Raw genomic sequence first — 18,423 nt, forward strand, 5'->3', positions numbered from 1 at the left:
TCCATACCCCGACACATTGCAGAGACATTGTCCCTTTACCTGGGTGTGTTGGGTTTGTGTAGTGGGGCAGGGGCTCCAGGGATGGCTCCTGTGAGAAGCTGCTAGAAGCTTCCCCGGCTCCAAACTCGGACCCGCCGCTGGCCAAGGCCGAGCCCATCAGCAACGGTGGTTGTGCCTCTGTGACAGCGCATTTAAGAAGGGAATAAGACTGCTGAGAGGGAAGAGGAGCTACAGCGAAGAGAGAAGAGGGATGTGAGAGAAACAGCCATGCACACACCGAAGTCAGTGAGGAAGGCGAGGGAGGAGGTGCGGGGGAGCAGAGATTCCCCTGCAGCCCGTGGTGAGGCGGCAGGCTGTCCCCCTGCAGCCCACGGAGGTGAACGGCGGAGCAGAGATTCCCCTGCAGCCCGTGGAGGACCCCACGCCGGAGCAGGTGGCCGGGCCCGGAGAAGGCCGTGACTCTGTGGGAGAGCCCACGCTGGAGCAGTTCATGGAGGACTGCAGTGCGTGGAAAGGACTTGAGTTGGAGAAACTGATGGAGGGCTGACCCCCCTCCCCTGGGAGGGACCCCACGCTGGAGCAGGGGAAGAGTGTGAGGAGTCCTCCCCCTGAGGAGGAAGGAGCAGCAGAAACAATGTGGGACGAACTGACCGAAACCCCCATTCCCCGTCCCCCTGCGCCGCTGGCAGGGAGGAGGTGGAGGAATTGGGAGCAAAGCTGAGCCTGGGAAGAAGGGAGGGGCGGGGGGAAGGTGTCTTTTTTAAGATATGGTTTTATTTCTCATTATCCTACTCTGATTTGATTGTTAACAAATTAAATTGGTTTTTTTTTTCCCTAAGTCGAGTCTGTTTTTGCCTGGGACCATAAGTGGTGAGTGAGTGATCCCTCCCTGTCCTTGTCTCGACCCACGAGCTTTTTGTTGTATTTTCTCCTTCCCATCCCAGTGGCGGGGGGGAGCGAGTGAGTGGCTGCATGGTGCTTTGTTGCCGGCTGAGCCTGAACCACGACACCGGACCTCATCTTAACATAAAAATATCTCTCTCTAGAACAAGGCATCTCTCAGCTCCTGAGCTCCTGTATGTGGTGGTTAAGCTTGCAGTCCTTTGTTCAAGTCCACCATAGAAGGGAGTAATATTGTTAGATGCAAATTCTCTACATGCTTCCGAGCCATCACAGAGACTCAATGTTATCATTATTAATGGTTGCTCAATGTGGATTCTCCTGGGACTGGAGACACTGCACTGGGACATGCCAGCATATGGCTTCCTTTTGCCCATCAAACTCCTCACGATGCTGTGATAAAGCTGCATGGAAAGAAAAGGTCCTAGGAAAGCTAAATGAATCAGCAGGCAGTAGACAGTTTCTTCAGACAAACCACATTTGTTCAAGTAGTTAAAAAGACAAAAAGTTAGAGTTGGCTTACAAGCTGGATACAAGTGAGGAATAGGTTTTTTTGTTTTGTTGTTTTGTTTTTACAGGTCAACATGGCACTCAACACCTGAAAGGACTTCTGTTCTGCAAACCTCTCCTCTGGAGTCAAAACTCAAATAAAGGCAATAACTCTATTTGAACAGCACAGTCCCCTGCAAGAGGGACTGAGCAGAAATAAATCCATTATTAAAATAAATAAAAAAACAAAACCAAAAAACAACAAGCAACTTAGATGTGACCACTCCAGACCTAGCTAGATAATACTGTGCCAGCTACCTACTGTAAGATTGCTTCTCTCCTCGCCTTGCCCCTAAGTCTCATTAAACAATGGGCAATTGTGGTCCAGCTAAAAGAGATGTGTATCTGCTATTTGGAACTTGTCTATTCTAATACCTTGTCTAATGGCTAAGAGGCCATTCTTAGCTCCCACTTTCGATCTGAATTTGCAGAGTTCAACTTCTGGGACACCAGAGACCGGCACAGCAGAAGAAAGATTACTAGATGGTGCTGGGTCTTGGGCTGAAGAGCTCCCACAGTAGTTTTTCAGTGTTCCCTTACTCTGCTATCATGCTTCAGGAATTTAAGTAAAGCTGAAAGCCATGTCACAGCTTTTCATTCCTCTCTTCGTGCTTCTACTAGGTCAGAGGTCTTGCTATGGTTCATAAATCTATTCAGTCCTTGTGAAGCTTATATATAAGTTGGAAGAGTAATCTGCCTTCCGTGGTCTGCCATTGCAGCATGCATTGCCAAGATGTTAGTGACATTAGAACTGACTTTGAACAGATGAGAGAATCTGTTATTTAACCTTAGGGATGAAATGAATACAGTTAAGATTAAGACATTTGCAACCTAAAGCCACAAAGTTTAATCTACAACCCTCTGCTGGGGTTATTCTACAAACAATATAACAGGAATATAACTTTCAGAATAAGAAAAATGACAGAGGTTCTTGGTCAGCTTTTGGCATTTCCAAGACTGACATGTCACTAAGATTGCAGAAGAAACATGTAAGCAAGAATGCAAGCAAGTGCAGGTTATAAGAAGCTGGCTCGTCACTGCTATAATAAATAGCTCTTCATTAATGTTTCTGCTTTGGGTTTATAGGCTGTCCTAAGTGAGGAATAGAGAGAGAATCAAGCTGCTCTTCCATAGAAAACAGAAGCAGGCAGTCTAGAAAGAGGTCTGCTACGCTTATTTGCTAGACCATATTGCTGCAGGGCGAGACCCAAACCAGTTCACTCTAATTTTACATCCAGGTGGCTTCGATTCATGTGCAAACAACTTAAGAGTCATCTGGAGTTCTTGTTAGCTAGGACTGCTTATTTTCCCTGTGGGAAGTGGATGGCCCCTATTCCAGGACAGAATTGACTGTTCAAAGTCTCTTGAAGGAGCGTGAAGGAAGGCTGGTTTATGTAGTGGAACAGTCAAGTTCCTTCTCATTTCTGTGGACAGGTTGCATAACGACAACCACGTATCGCGCACCAGCACTGTCAAAAAGTGGACAGAGGTCTTCAGGAGTAGTTATGGCAACACTCAAGTAAGTTAGGCACAAGGGTATATCTCCTGAGTGAAGGTTGAGTAAGCACAACAGGTATTAACCCTAAATGTGGTTTTGGTGATGTGATTCTGCCCTTTACCAGTATTCGAACAAAACCAGACTAAGTTCTTAACATGGGTCTCAGCTGATCAATGGATACTGCAGACCTTTGAGTCGTGTAGGCTGCACACATTTAACAGCATGAATTGAGCAGGAAAATTTGACCAGCCAAACATCCCTCTAAAAGTTCTCTCTCTAAAGGTTATCTTTGGATAGGTATTTTGGAGTAATGTTAATATTCCCTGATGCATGAGGAAAGGTGATTTGATAACAGCCTGTTACACATGGACTAGGAGGGGAGATGGTAAGGGATAATGCCCAAATGGTTTGGCATCAAAAGCCACCATTTTGTCCGGTGACACTTAACACATAGGTATCCCAGCTGCGGTCTGTGTACACACTCCTTTCACCCACCCTTATGGTATTCACACGTACATACTCACCAGAGGTGTTCTTCTAGAGCATGGCAAGAAACCAGTAAAGGATATCTGAGGAGTCAAACTCTTGGAGGCTGTTGCAGAACTTGGCTTAGTTACACAGCTGCTTGGTTGAGAGGCCTTCCCCTGCTACTTGAAGTTCCAAACAGGATTTGAAGGCAGAGTTCTGGCTTGGTTCCTCTTGCTGTAGAGCAAACATTACCCTGGCGCAGAGAGAGTCCTGTACCACTAGGATCTATGCTGCCAGTTCTCTACTGCAGACTTTTTTCAGTTTCTCCTCATAAAATAGACAAATTGGTATACTTCTCTTGAAAGTTATTTGAGTTTCTGGGCACAAAAATATGCAGACTTGAGAGGTTTTTGAACTTGCATCTGCAATGGTTCCCTGTCCTGGACCAGGTCACAAGCAATGCCCTTATATTGCTCTTGTTTTGCAAGCAGCTCAGTTTTACATCCAAATGTAAATTTTCAAATGGGGCATAAGGAGGTTAGCTTCCTTTGTGCCATCTACAGGTTTATTCAGAGTCCAGACAAGCTGTCAGGAGTCACCCCATATCAAGTCAAAAGTTTTCAACATATGTACCACAGAATTTTGTGGTGAGATGCTCATGGCAGGTTGGTGAGGAGAGTCAGTGGTCTGGATGGACAAAAGTGCATCAAGCCTGTTGGGGTACTGTTTGAGTCAGGACCAGAATGGTTGCATCCATAATGCTTGTAAGCCCTAATCTTGCGTATAAACGAGATTCTTCTTACCACAAGTTGGTGCACATAAAAGATGAGCTTGACTGCCTATTCACAATATAAGCAGTAAGGAAAATTAGGACTGAGCGTGAAGTGCAAGTTTAAGGCTGCACTAACAGAGCACTTTTAGACACCATCTAAAGTGCCCTTACATCCCATGTACTGCTAACTGTTCCATCAGCCATTTTAACAAGATTATCTGAAAAGTTAAAACTCATGGAAGAACATTCCCTGATTGAACACACAATTAGATAAATTTGTGGAATGAAAAATCTACAAAGGCTACTATACACAAAGAGACATCATCTACTGTAGGAAGTCCTAACACAAGTTATCTCTGGAACCAAAAGAATTTACTGGAGAAGCATGGAAGACAGGTACAATTTTTACTCTTCCTCAACTATCTGCTGTGTGCCACCATCAGAGCTGAAATCCTGAGTAAAATGGAATTTCAGTCTGAGCCATTACAGCTTTACTTCCATAATGTAACCTCTATACAAACACATTCAGAAAAAAACATTCTGAAGAGACACTATTTATACTCCTATGTAAGATATGTTCAGCCCTTGTTGAACTGTATGGAACTTTGTCAGATCTAAGAGCAATAAAGACTATTTTTATCTGTAGACGTTCCTGTACAGGAGGAGGACGTGCGTTTCAGTCCTGAAACTTTTGCTAAAGAACACAAATTAAAAGAAATGTGCCTGACAGCAAATGCACTTACAAAACTGCATAAGGATCACCTGTTCTGTACATGGGGTCACATACTTGTACGTCTAATTGGTCTACTGTAACTAGTATGATCCAGCAGTGGAGGATACGCACTAATATTAGCACACATAGCACTTGTTGAGGTTTACACAAAGTTCACTCGGGGTCAGACAAACACTTGGTTCTACTTCCAAACATATGGACACATTTTGAGTTTTCCCATCAAGAAGAATTTCCAAATTTTTTGAGTCTGGTTTTGCCCAAACAATTCTTCCCTATACTCATTAGTGCAAGTCAGCCCAGTGTTCCTGAGCTTGGGGGAAGTCATTATGTATCATGAAACAGAGTAAATGTTTTTCAAATCTTTAATACAACCATATTAACATTCTATAGTTCTCTCAAAAATTGTCTGAACCTACAGATTGGGCAGTTTTGATATGCTCTTTGGACAGAGTTGCACAAATTCCTAGTTATATAAAAAAAATGAAATACACACTAGCAGAATAGAAATCAAGTTGTTCTTTGTTTCACTGACCACTGGGAATTGTATTGAAGACAGATGTAGGTCAAGCTTCTTACCAATAAACCTTACCAGTGAACCTTCTGGGTGCAGTTCCTCTAAGGGATAATTAATTCAGACTCTGTAATAGCTCACACTTGGACTTCCTTTTAGCAGAGATTAAGCTGCTACTGCAAGAGATTATGCATGATTTTGCCAGTATATAAAGAAGACGGATTACTGTTTATGACAGTCTAATCTAAACCAATAAATGCATTCCAGGTCCGCTCCAAACTGGAGTAGAAATATAGGAAAGATCCAAACCCAATGTCATCTACAACCCCCTGGTTCCAAATACCTTAAAAATATGAATAGGGTCACATTGTACTGGTGTTTTTCTCTTTTTGGTCTTTATCTTGGTGATGCATACGTAGCATTTAGTCTACTAATGCTTATTTCTCTTCAATGGACAAATTAGATTAAGATGTAAGCAGGTGAAGACATATTTTACTGATGCTAGAGCTGAATCCTACTACAATTGTATACCAAAGCTGTGAATAATTTTAGATTCACTCCAAAAGCTACAACCAAGTTCTTGCCTACAGTCAACCTCCTAAAGTGAAGTTATACCTATTTAAACAATCTTGATTTCTACATGGCTTAAAACCCACAAAACCACTAAAACCAAAGGAATTGCAAACATTTGCATTTTAGAAAAACAACCCAGTTATTTAAGAAGTTAATTTCTGACAACCTGATTCAAAATGTTGGCTCTAGACTTTACATTATTATTATTTAAGCAAAACAGTACTGAAACATAATAAATTATCACATCCCTTGCTACACCAAGTGTTCGCCCATAAGATATTTCTAAAAACTAGGAGACATTAAATATATGAGTATTCTTATTTGTAGTTTAAAAATACAGTTGTTTGACAACACTTTCCTTCATATTTTATGTTTAAACCTATTTTAATCACTTGGATGCACATTTCACTACTTGCCTGCATGCCTATTAGTTTTAAATGGAGTTCACTTATGGATATGAAACTCTGAAATAACTTCTAAGACCACTCCATGGTTTACACTGTTTCACTTTTACTAGTTTATGCTATTTTTGTGCTACTTCCCTGGTAAGAAGCTGCCCTACCCCTAGCAAACTTAGCCCCAAGAAAATCATTCTGGAATGGGAGACTGAATGAATCCAGGACCGTTTTCTCTCATCTGTTCTTTATGCCTCACAAACATGATATTTGCATGGTCAGGAAGAATGGTGTTTGACTAGACCGCCTGCTCTTCAGAGATCACTAACTTCCGTCAGGCTGAAATGTTCGTAAGAACAGTGACAATTAGGAAGATCTAGAACATCTTTTAGGTTGCTCTAAGACCTTGTGCTCTTCCAAGCAGAAGTCACCTTGTAGAAATTCACCCAGAAGCAGAAGAATGAACAACTGTGAATAACAGTTACTGACATTATATGCTTTATTAGTTACTTCATGAAACTGTTTACTTTGACTACAGAACACACAAATAATTCAAACGATTTAATAGTAGTGTTACTCTATACTTGCAGGCATCAGGTCAGTATTAAGACAAAATGTACAGCCCTTCATAGTAGTCATGCTCTGCAATCCTTACTTCAGCTGCCCAAACTCAAGCCTTACCAAGCTCCCTTGTCTAGCTCTGTCAAACTGCACATTAGTAAGCAAGAAAGAGATTCACAGAAGAATTTCTAGAAGGACAAAAAACCCATCAGGTGTGTCAAATCTCTGACATTCAGAAACCATTTGGGGAAAGCAGCACACGCTGACTTAAGCACTAAAGTATGGATGCTTTAATTAATCCGGGGTGAATTTAATTGCTTTAGTTAAGTGGAAATTGGGTTAAAAATGATGCAGAGCATGCTGGGGTGTGTTAAAAACATGACATATGAGTTGGATGAATCGATAAATTAAAAGCACACAGATGTTTTAATTAAACCCAGGAAAGTTAACGAAGATCACTAGAGACTTTTAAGCCTATGATTAATTCAATTCATTTAAAATACCTGTAGAGATATGGGGATGCCTCCATTTTGGGAGTTATAGAAGTTCTCAATCAATAAGTACTTAAGCTGTTCTACAAAAAAAATGGCAGGATTTTTATAGAAGTGACTGAACAGCATTAATTGCACAATGAATATTTACGTTCTTCTGAACACTCAGCAAACTTTTGCTTTGGCCAAAATTTATCAAAAAGGTCATAGATTTTCTCATTGCCTTCAGTGTGACCTTATCTGTCAAAAAGACAACACTTGCTGTTCCCTCCTCTACCATTCTGCAAAGTATCTATTTCCATTAGGTAACTGCTTTGCTTAGAACTATTACAAAAAAAATCTATGTAAGAAATATTAATATATCTTCCCACACTATCTAGCAGCAATTTCCAGAACCACAGCAAATTTTTAAAATTATCTCTTTGGCATTGGTCACTTGGTACAAGAAAATTTTGCTTCATGAATAGACCTTATAATATTTTTAGTAACAATAACAATACAGTCTGTAAGAATAGGGAAAATAAAAATTAAGCAAATGTCAGATACATTGGAACTAATTTAGTGGTGGATTGAAAGGGCTGAAGCCCCATTACTGCTAGCATGAAGATGGGCTAAGACAATCTAGCTAACCATCAACAAAGATCTAAGTCTTACTTCTCTAAAGCTATTGGAGTCCTGAGGGGGGAGAGAAAAAGCCCACTGTACTGTCTCACTGGAAAAGCCACAGCTGAACATAAAAAAGATTTTCAAGTGGTATCAAACGAACTACAAATTGGAGACAGAGAGGACATTCAAGTTCAGCTAAACACTTGAAAAATTAGCTAGCTGTGCCAGGGTTCAAATGTCTCGAGGACTTTCTCTTGTCAGTACATTCTGGATTCAACACTTTGTCAGCCTGTTTGTTCCCCCTCCACTATTGCAAAAGCTCTGCAACTATCACTACCTATATTAAAGGAAAGATTGTAGTTCTCCATGCAGTACACTAAGATGATTTGCAAAATGGTAGATTGATTTGCAGCCAATCCAGTTTGGGTCCTCCCTATCTACATCGTTAAAGAGCAGCACAGTTCAATTTCTTTTTCATATGCATCAATGCATTCAAGGAAATGGAAGTTACCCTGCACTGGTTCTGGTTTACCACAGGAGAATCTGACTGATCAGTTTGCCGTATATTTTGTGCCTTTGAAAATAAAAAGGGGAGGGAGGTGGGGGGGGAGAGGGAAGAATTCTTTTCAACTCTCTGCACGACACATGGGATTGGAGGAAAATGTAGAAGGTGGATACAAACGTCCTGAAAACATTGCCTTGCAATCTAAAACTGTTTTTCTGTGGGAACCAGTAACACAGAATCAGAGCTGTGAAATTCCTGCTTTAGATATAAGCCGTGCAGTTGATACAACTACAAGAACATGCAGAGAAATAATTTTTACTTTCTATCAACAGATGGAAATAAACAGATGTTGAAATCAACTACTGTCATAGACAAGCATGTAGATCTTCATTTGTATGTCTTGATAACTTCATCACTAGAAAACCTGAGGAGGAAGGGAACACTAAACTACTTCAGAGGTTTCAGTAGCTATCTCAGTGGAAAGAGCCAGAGAGGAATCAAAGAGATGATGCTTCAAGCTCACACAAAGCAGCATTAAGGACAAACACCAAATACCAGAACTATGCTTCCAAACATATGTGTTGTGATTCATAACAGGGAAGCACTGACAGCATGAAGTCATTTATGCATCTACAAAAAAAATTAAAAAGTTAAATATTTCTTCAAATATTTTTGGTAAGATTTTTGTCCTGGTTTCGGCTGGGACAGAGTTAACTCTCTTCTTAGTAGCTGGTACACTGCTGTGTTTTGGATTTAGTGTGAGAATACTGTTGATAACACGCTGATGGGAGTGCTTATGCTAAGCCAAGGACTTTTCAGTTTCCCATGCTCTGCCAGCAAGCAGGTGTGCAAGAAGCTGGGAGGGAGCAGAGCCAGGGCAGCTGACCCGAACTAGCCAAAGGGGTATTCCATACCATGGAACGTCATGCCCAGTATATAAACTGGGGGGAGTTGGCCGGGAGGTGTGGATCGCAGCTCGGGCATTGGTCAGTGGTTGGTGAGCAATTGCATTGTGCATCACTGGGTTCCCCCCCCTTTTCTTTTTGTTATATTCCTTTTCATTACTATTATTATTATATTTCATTATTATTATTGTTAATATTATATTTTACTTTAGTTATTAAACTGTTCTTATCTCAACCCATGAGTTCTGCCTTCTTTCCTGATTCTCCTCCCCATCCCACTGGGAGCAGGGGGGGGGGGGACGGGGAGTGAGGGAGCGGCTGTGTGGTGCTTGGCTGCTGACTGGGGTGAAACCCCTACAGTTTTACATCATTCCCAGAGAATGGTGTAAAAACTATTACTTGTCTGGTAATGGTTTAGCTCTCACTAAATAGCAGTGCAGTAGATGTACGATTGCACCCATAGGCTGCAGTATTCAGGGTATTTAAAACCCAGGCTATTTTGGTCTCATTTTAGTTACTACTATTTGCCTTATTAAATTTACCAGAAAAGATTTAAATCATAACATGATTAATTGCACAGTTCCACGTTAACTGCAGATATTTAAACATTTTTCTACATTTGAATTCGAATTTTTTTTGTTTGTTTAAGAAAGCAAAGGGGGATGACAGCTAACTGAATTTAATCTCACCCAAATAGGGTTTAAATATAGGAAAAGGCCTAAATTACAGGTTCAAATCTAGATATAATGTAGATATGAAAAAAGTCATGCATGCTGAAATGTGAAGCTGTGATTCAGGGCTGTTTCTGTTATTCAGGAATGGCAAATGTCTAAGGATCTCTTAACAGCTGTATTTCTATAACATGATTTACAATACTACTAAATCATAGTTGCTTCAATGACATTTACCATCATCGCAAGGACTCCAAGATGATCCCAATACAACTGCAAAGACAAACTCTTAGAACTTAATGAAATAAACAAATACCAGTACAAGTCCATGGAGACAATGCAATCTAAAAACAAAATGTAGATTGCAACACAATTAAATAAGCTAACCAATTAAACACAAAAACAAATTACAAAGCATACATCACAGTGAGCACAACTTAGCTCAGCAGAGTATAGTTAAAGCAGAGAGATTCTTAGCCACCAGTGGAAGTATTATAAGATCGGAAGAAAGATTTTTGGCTCGCCAGAAACTAAGCTGCACAATGGTTTGCATCCTGCATGTATTTGTATGCATGTCCACCTCCTTGCTGCACTGGGAGCCTTTTGAAATATTCTATTTATTGGAATCCCATTGAAACAGAAAATATTTGTGCAAATAGATGTGCTGTTGCTGCACATGTATATGAAAGGAAGAAAGATAAAGTGAAGTAACTGATAATAGAGCGGGCTTCGAAAGCAGCTGTGAGAGATCAAATGAATGTACCCAGCTTTTAATAAGTATGAAAATATTACTATAATGCTGTTGAAGAAAAATCCATTAATAAGATTTTATTGTGTTTCCATATGCTTTCCATCTTGGACATAAGTAAAGCAAACTTCCTTATACTAAGCCAATAAAACTTGGTTCCAATTTGTAGGCCTCAGCTACAGTACTGCCTGTGGCGCTCTGTTTGGTTTCTGAATTTCTACAGGTTGGGTAATAAGTGATCAGATAAAGATGCACTAGTGTTTACTGAAATCAGAGACTCGTAGTTACTTACATACCCACTTCTTTTTACCTATCATGTTTTGTCCAGCAGTGGCATTAGCAACTTTTCTCAGTTATTTCCTTCATCCTTCATTACTGAATTCCTCAGCATTCCTCATTTTTTTTCTTAATCCTTTTAGCTTTGTCTTCAAAATTTTCTCCTACAGAAATAAGTCTACCTTCTTAGCTGCACCACTATCCTGCAAGCTCTTTGGGAAAAGGAGTCATACATAATTTCAAGTTCATATGCTGTAACATAAATTTAGAAACATATGAAAGGGGAATGCAATCCACAGGCACAAATTTGGCTGTATGTTTACTGGTGGTTTAATATAGAAAACAAATGCTAATTAAGTTGCTATACTAGATGCAAGTATTGGGTATATTTAACAACATTAAATAAATATCTTCAAAAATTTTAAAGCATTTTTGCTGCCCTGTAAAGGCACAACTATAACAAACAGAAGGAAGGACATGCTTCTAAACAACAGGAGCATCCCCACTTGAAATTATTCAGGACAAGCTCTTCTGTATATAAATTCTTTATAACCCCAAATTCAATGCTGGAATCAGCAGAAGCCATAAAAGCTTTAAGAACAATGAGCAGTTACTATTTTGCTTGTTGAAATCCATGTTTTTAATTCTGTTTTCTCAAATATTCACAATGCCAGAAGTAGCTCCTGGGTCCTATTTCAACTTTGCAAATATTCCCTTACAAAGAACGCAATGGATATGAAGCACCAATTCTAGCCTGGCACAGGCTAGGGAGTAATCTGAGTACTCTTATGTCACCATCCTGTTACTAATAGCACATGCCTTGCAAACATCTGCTAATCCTCACATTTAATCTACAATGCACTATAGAGACAGGTACGTATTTTTGAAGAGCGATGAAATGTTAGGATGCTAAATGACTTGTGTTGTAACAGCAATTTAACAAGGTATCTGTTGTAGAATTCTGGAGTCCAGACTCTCCAGTTCCCTGTTTTTACCTCTAATCTCCAATAGAGTTCACGAGGATTGATGAGGAAAGCTGCAGACTAGAAACGATGGTTCCTGTATTCTATTCCTTGTCACACTACTGAATGTGTGCCTTGAGCCCCTTTTGGAGCCGTGACCACTAACAATCAGAAAGAATGTAGCCTGTGACCCCTTCAGTTCTTGGCTCCTGTTTAAATTGCCAATTAGAAAGAGTTAGAGTGGTGGATTTTGTGTTGGCTCTACTTCTCTACCTGACACTGGATCAAAGCTACTATCTCATTTCATGCAGGCAAGCTAGCAGCTGATAGACAGCAATGACTGTCAATCATTGTCAAAATAGGTTACATGTCCATTTATTTATTCTGTAATTATTTTAGGCGCAGTTGATTGCACAAAACCCTTTTCAGAGTGCACTGCAGTTCCGTAAAACTGAGAAAACTGAGGGCAGACAGGCAAGCACTGCCCTGTACATAGAACTCATTGGAAGGCAAGTGAGGACATGATCAGTTTGCCAGAAATGAAAAACGTCTGCTAATAAAATATGAGACTGGGAAAACGAAAAGAAAATTTATAACAAAGGCATTTTAAGGTACTGAGTCAGAGAGGTGAGAACTGCTGGAGAGAAACATTGCCAAAGACAGCCTTGTCTGTTCAAGTATCAAAATGATGCTTCCACCCACTGTGAGAGATTTGAGTGACAAGCCAGGGCTGTGCTGCTCCTGCAGCACATACATCAGTTGGCACACATACACACTTAAACACACAAAACCCAAAAACAAACCCACCCAGAAAGAGATACTAAGAGAGAAGCTGAACATGCTGAATTTTGTCAACTGCAAGAAAGGATGTGAGATGTGTGTGGGTGACAAGTCATGAATGCAGTATTTCCAAAGAAAAGCACACTTTTTTCTTTTTTTTTTTTTTTATGAGTATGGTGTAAGTGATGAGACATGCTATAATTATGAACACATAAAATGCTTGCCAATAAAGTTGTTATTTCTCTAATTTCTCTTTTCTCTCTAACCCACTGCTTCTCAGCCCTCCCCTGCATTCTTGCTCTATCACAGTGGACAATACCATCGTTCTATCTGTCATTAAGGTTCATAATCTGGATGTTATTTTTGACTCATCTGTTTCCTCACCTCACGTTCAGGCTTTGATGAAGTCTTACAGATTTGTTCTGCATTGCATCTCTTTGTCAGAATTCTTGCCCTAGCTTTCAGCAAATAAAAGCTACATTAAATCAACACCTTTTTCTCCAGCACTGATAAATTCCGTCTTCTTCAGTCATGTCTGTGTGTAACAGTGCTGCAAAAATCATGCTGTTAATCTGTTAATCTAACCTTCAGCCATGTGGCTCTTCTTTCCCAGTCCTGTTTCAGGTCCTTTCCGCTTATCACATGGAACATGAACTTCATGCTCCAACTTCATTTACAGAGCCGCTTCACCCCAGACTGCTCTCACTGCTGGAATTCTGACTTCAACCTCTCTGTGATTTACAATGCTTTTGAAAGTCAAATTTAAAAAGAGCTTTTTTGAGCTCTTTCCTATGCTCTGTCTCCTTTGGAGGCCCCATTTGCCCTCCATTATCCACATGATGTTATCTATCTGCCCCATTATCCCTCTTTAAAACTGCCTTTTACCACAGTGTTCCCCAAAACTGACAACAGTCACACTGCTAGTGTGTTTATAACACTGCATATCACATTTTTTCCTCATATCTCCATATCTGTCATTTGGTTCCCATTCATTCCCTTTCAACTTGTATTGACATGGTAAATTCCTGGAGGTAGGTGCTGTTTTTATTTATTTGTTTTGCTTGTAAAGCACTAACCACAATAGATTAGCTTTAACCAGTACTATTGCTCATGACAATCTCTTTATAATGCCATAAAAATGGCGGTTTTCCTATACTGTTGTTCCTCTCCTGCTCTTTTCTCTGCCAAACCAATCTGCTTTGGGTACCATCATGTTTAATCCAACCCACTTCGCTTGTCTGATCTATAATCTGTTATTGCATAAATTTGCAGTGAGTCACTTGAATAGTCTAAGACACACGTTCACCAGTTTGTCTGTGCCATGGAAGACCCGAAGTGCTGCCTCACCAGCGGTCCTATCTCTTCTGTCAGGATACGAACTTGTGCAGGACAGGCAAAGGAGAAAGGCTATTCAGTATCACCTCTCACCTCTCCCTTCAAAGTCCAGTGAGCTTCTATCTGCTTGCATTATTTTCAGTTCCTAAAATTTCTAGCCAAGTTATGAAGGCAAATATTATTTTCCTTACTCACATAGAGAGGAAATACTAACTCCTATACATTACCAGGATATGCCGGACACCATTCATTTATGTGGGCCACGTGCTCTACAGCAATGAACTGAGTACTGAATTATTCAGCAAGATGCACTCCAAAATTCATGTTTTCCCCACTGCAATCACTCCCAGAACCTCTTATGCCACTGGGAGCATTCTGGACATGGCACTAAGAGAATAGTTTCAAGCAGAGTATTCAATGGACGAAAAAACATTACTTTATGCACTATTGCCCAAGCAATAAGCGTCTGAATAACCTCAGAGCAAGAAGAGTCCCAAACAATTGAAATTGGAATAACAACTGAGAAAAAGCAAGAGTTGCTACTTATAGCAATTATACCTTACTTACCTAATAATTGACAGCTTTTTACATTTTCATACAGAGATTAACAGTACACATAACAAAGAAAATGGCAGTGGTAGGACCTCTTATTGTGGTGAGGGCAATCATCAGAAACAGCAAATCCATTAGAATAAATTTAAAGAGACAGACTACACTTTACAGCTTAGTAACTATTTCAAACTAAATAGATGTCGCAAAAGAAATAAAAAGAAAGTTAAAAAAACCTACCCTTCTTTTTATACTTATTAAAGTGGCGCCGTCCTTTGCCAGTAAGCCAAAAACAAACAGAATGAAAATAAAATAATGAAAAACCCACACAAGGAGAACAGGAAAAGAAACTGTGAATAACATAAATCTGAATCATTAGAGTTCTTAAAATCAGATTAAAAAGTCAACTGATCAAACATGGTACAAACTGCTGGTTTAAAAAATCCAAAAGCCTTCAATCAATTTAAAATATTAAACGTGTTTCTTATTACATTGCATAATCAACTAAAAGTATCTGCTAAATGGCAACTTCATGGCAGCTGACGAGCTACTTGACTCAATTTTTTCCTTCTTTTACAAATCGGACACCATCTCTTAACAGGCTATGTTCATCACGTCAATGTAGAAATCCCATGTGATGGTACATTGTTTCACCTTTTCAGATTAGCTAAATATGCTTATGATGCAAATCCTAGCGTCCTAAAATGCAAAATTAAAGGAGGCTCTGAGCACATTTGCAAAACAGTGTATGACAGTGTCTTTGGAAGTATTTTTGTTAAAGGAGTGGAAGAGTTGCATGCCCTTCAAATATATTATGAGATGAAATGAAGTTATAGCCAACTCTGAGTCACTTCTAGGCACCCAACTCATTGTAACACTGAACTCTACAAATGGTGAAAAGCAGGACACGACGAAGGATGCCTGCTTGCAGATTTACCACAGAACTTGGCAGTTGAAAGACCAAACTGTTATCAGACATGAACAGTGGGAACACTAAGTAAGAAGGACATCTTGATAAACTTGGGTGGTTATGTCATAGAGGTTACAGAAAAATAGAGATGAATATAAAAAACTGACAACACATCAAAATAACATAATCATAGCTGCATGTCTGATTCTTTAATTGATCTTTGGCCATAGCATAGCTTCTTATCAACAACTCCTACAGATAATTGTGGACAGGTGGTTACTCACAGTGCAGTTCAATTTACAGCAAATCTTCCACTGGCTTTAACTATAGACATTTTCTTTATCAGGATACATCTCCACCCACTGAATTATCTTTTGATTATCAGACTTTCTTTTTCTTTATATGTCGTATTTTATCCACATGAGATTAAAACGTATCATTACCTTTTTTGTGTGTTAGATGGAATTCTTAATTAGGTTAAACTCCAAATGATTTCAAAGGGAATCTTGTCTGAGCAAGGATGGAGTAAATCTGTTGATACTGGCTACCTAAGAATAAGTTATTTCCACAGATAAGGGTGAGAAATACCCCCCCCAGTATTTGGCAAGAGTGTTTGAGAGGGTGAAATTTCCTCCACTTCAATCAGAGTACGAAAGTGTATTTCAGCCTGTGGGCTGGGCCAAAAGTTCATCTCTTTCTAATAATTTTCATGGTATTTTCCTGGAGCTAACAGATCTGAAGTAAAATCTGTGCTGCTCAGAGATTTCCTTCATTTTTATCTTTTAGAACTACATGGATGGAGTAAAGTAACAGAGGGAGTACCTGTGCACTGTCTGCAAATAGTTTGCAGATGACTCCTCTCAAGATTCATTCCCTCTGATGCCCTCAAGATCAGCCCTGTAACAGGGGACTCACTGGTATAAAGGATCATGCTTCATATCTATTGAACTTGGGTTTCACCCGATGTGAAGCTCTTAGACTGCTGCGTTACTGTACGCATCAAGTTCTAAAAGCCATCTGAGGAGCTTGTTCACATTTTCTCCACATTTTGCTATTTGAGTCTTGCCTCAAATTACTTTACAGTGGAGAACTGAGACACTGAAAGATGTGTTGCTAGGGAAATAATAATAATAATAATAAAAAAATCAGATGGAAAGAAAATCATTATACTTCCATACTTGTGACAGCTTAAATATAAATTTAACATTATGGTAAATGTGTATTAAACATGTGTCCATACATATAATATGCTGGAAAAGATTTAATTCCCTATCTCATTTTACTGTGTTTTACCATGCATACAATCCCAGTTTTGATTTCTGTCTTCTAAAACTGCTCTCACATATAATCAGCATTCAAGTAAGCAGAAAAACCTGTGGAGATGAGAACAGGCACGACAGTGCCTGTGAAATGGGTGAGGCATACAGCTCTTACACCCTAACTCAGCTGCACACTTCTGGGTATGTCTCATAGCATAAAGATGTGCAGCTATGTGCTTGCACAGAAACACAAGAATTCTGTCAACACACCCATTTTGTCATTTTAGGTAGTTTTTCAAGCTTCTTTGTTCTTTAGAAATACCATGATGTCTAACAAGAAAACAGTAAAAGAGTTGAAAGAAGCTTCCAAGAAACCATTTCTGCTTTTGAGGGGAAAGAGACAACACAGAAGGGACAAAGCAGGAAGCAGAGGGAATATACTGAGGGTAGGAGAAGCCTGACAGGTAGTTTGACAAGTACCCTGTAAAAAAGCTATTTATCTGACATAGCCTGAACGAAGTATTTTCGAGCATTAACATAGAATACAGTGTTACACAGAGGTTCATACACAATGCAGGATTGCTCCACAACTCAAAATGCAAATGAGTTGATTTAATGGCCGTGTATGTGTGAAGAGTGGCAGTGAAGCACACAGTCACTGCATGCATACTTTCACAGGTTAACACCACAGAAATGCATATAGCTGTCAATGTGTATTTATAGCACACATTATCACACCATTTACTTTGTAATATACAGATATCTCCTCTATATATTTGCCAAGCGTCTTAATTTCTCAGGTAATCAAACAACATGCACGCTGTATTTGAAGCATTCTTTAAAATGAGTAGGGCTAGTACTGAAATAACATCATTAGCTTTCCAAGGCCCTTGGGGTCTTTTTTTTTTTTTTTTTTTTGTACTGGGGCACCTTCAAGAGCCAAATATGGAGACACAAAATGGAAATTATTCACTCCAGTACAACTATAACAGCTATTCAAGGAGTATTTCATGGGCACGCATGGGTATGCTGGATGCCACCCTGCTACACCAGTGAAAGAGGTGGGGCACAACAGACTGTCCTCAGGACTGGATCAGGAATCTAAGAAGAAGTGAGCACATTTCTAAGGCCCTTCAAGGCATTTCAAAAAGCTCTCAAACACCAGGCTTTCCCCCTTTGAGCACTAACAACCCTATCCCTGTGGAAAACAATTGTAAGCATATGATACTGATAGTATGCCTAAATCTCACACAAACTAAGAAGGAAGCAAACTGTAAAATGTTATGACTGTGCTCAGGAACAGCAGGGAATACAATCAAGTCATTGAACTTACACAACATATGTGCTACTAGCTGTATAAACTAAAGAGGTCCCCCTTTATGAATCTTTTCCCTATGACAGCTATCCCAAACTCTCAGAAAAACTTAGTAAACACGTACTGCCAATCCATAGATGTCTTTTAGATT

The 18,423-nt window shown here is 39.7% G+C and overlaps 1 protein-coding gene across 1 annotated transcript in view; it reads right to left on the bottom strand.

Annotated features, from left to right (window-relative positions):
* TENM2 (teneurin transmembrane protein 2) overlaps positions 1–18,423 on the bottom strand; it is a 640,368-nt gene that overhangs the window by 92,903 nt on the left and 529,042 nt on the right. The gene's annotated exons all lie outside the window — the stretch shown is intronic.

This window comes from Gymnogyps californianus, chromosome 14 (genome assembly GCF_018139145.2).
Source record: "Gymnogyps californianus isolate 813 chromosome 14, ASM1813914v2, whole genome shotgun sequence".
Lineage (NCBI taxonomy): Eukaryota > Metazoa > Chordata > Aves > Accipitriformes > Cathartidae > Gymnogyps > Gymnogyps californianus.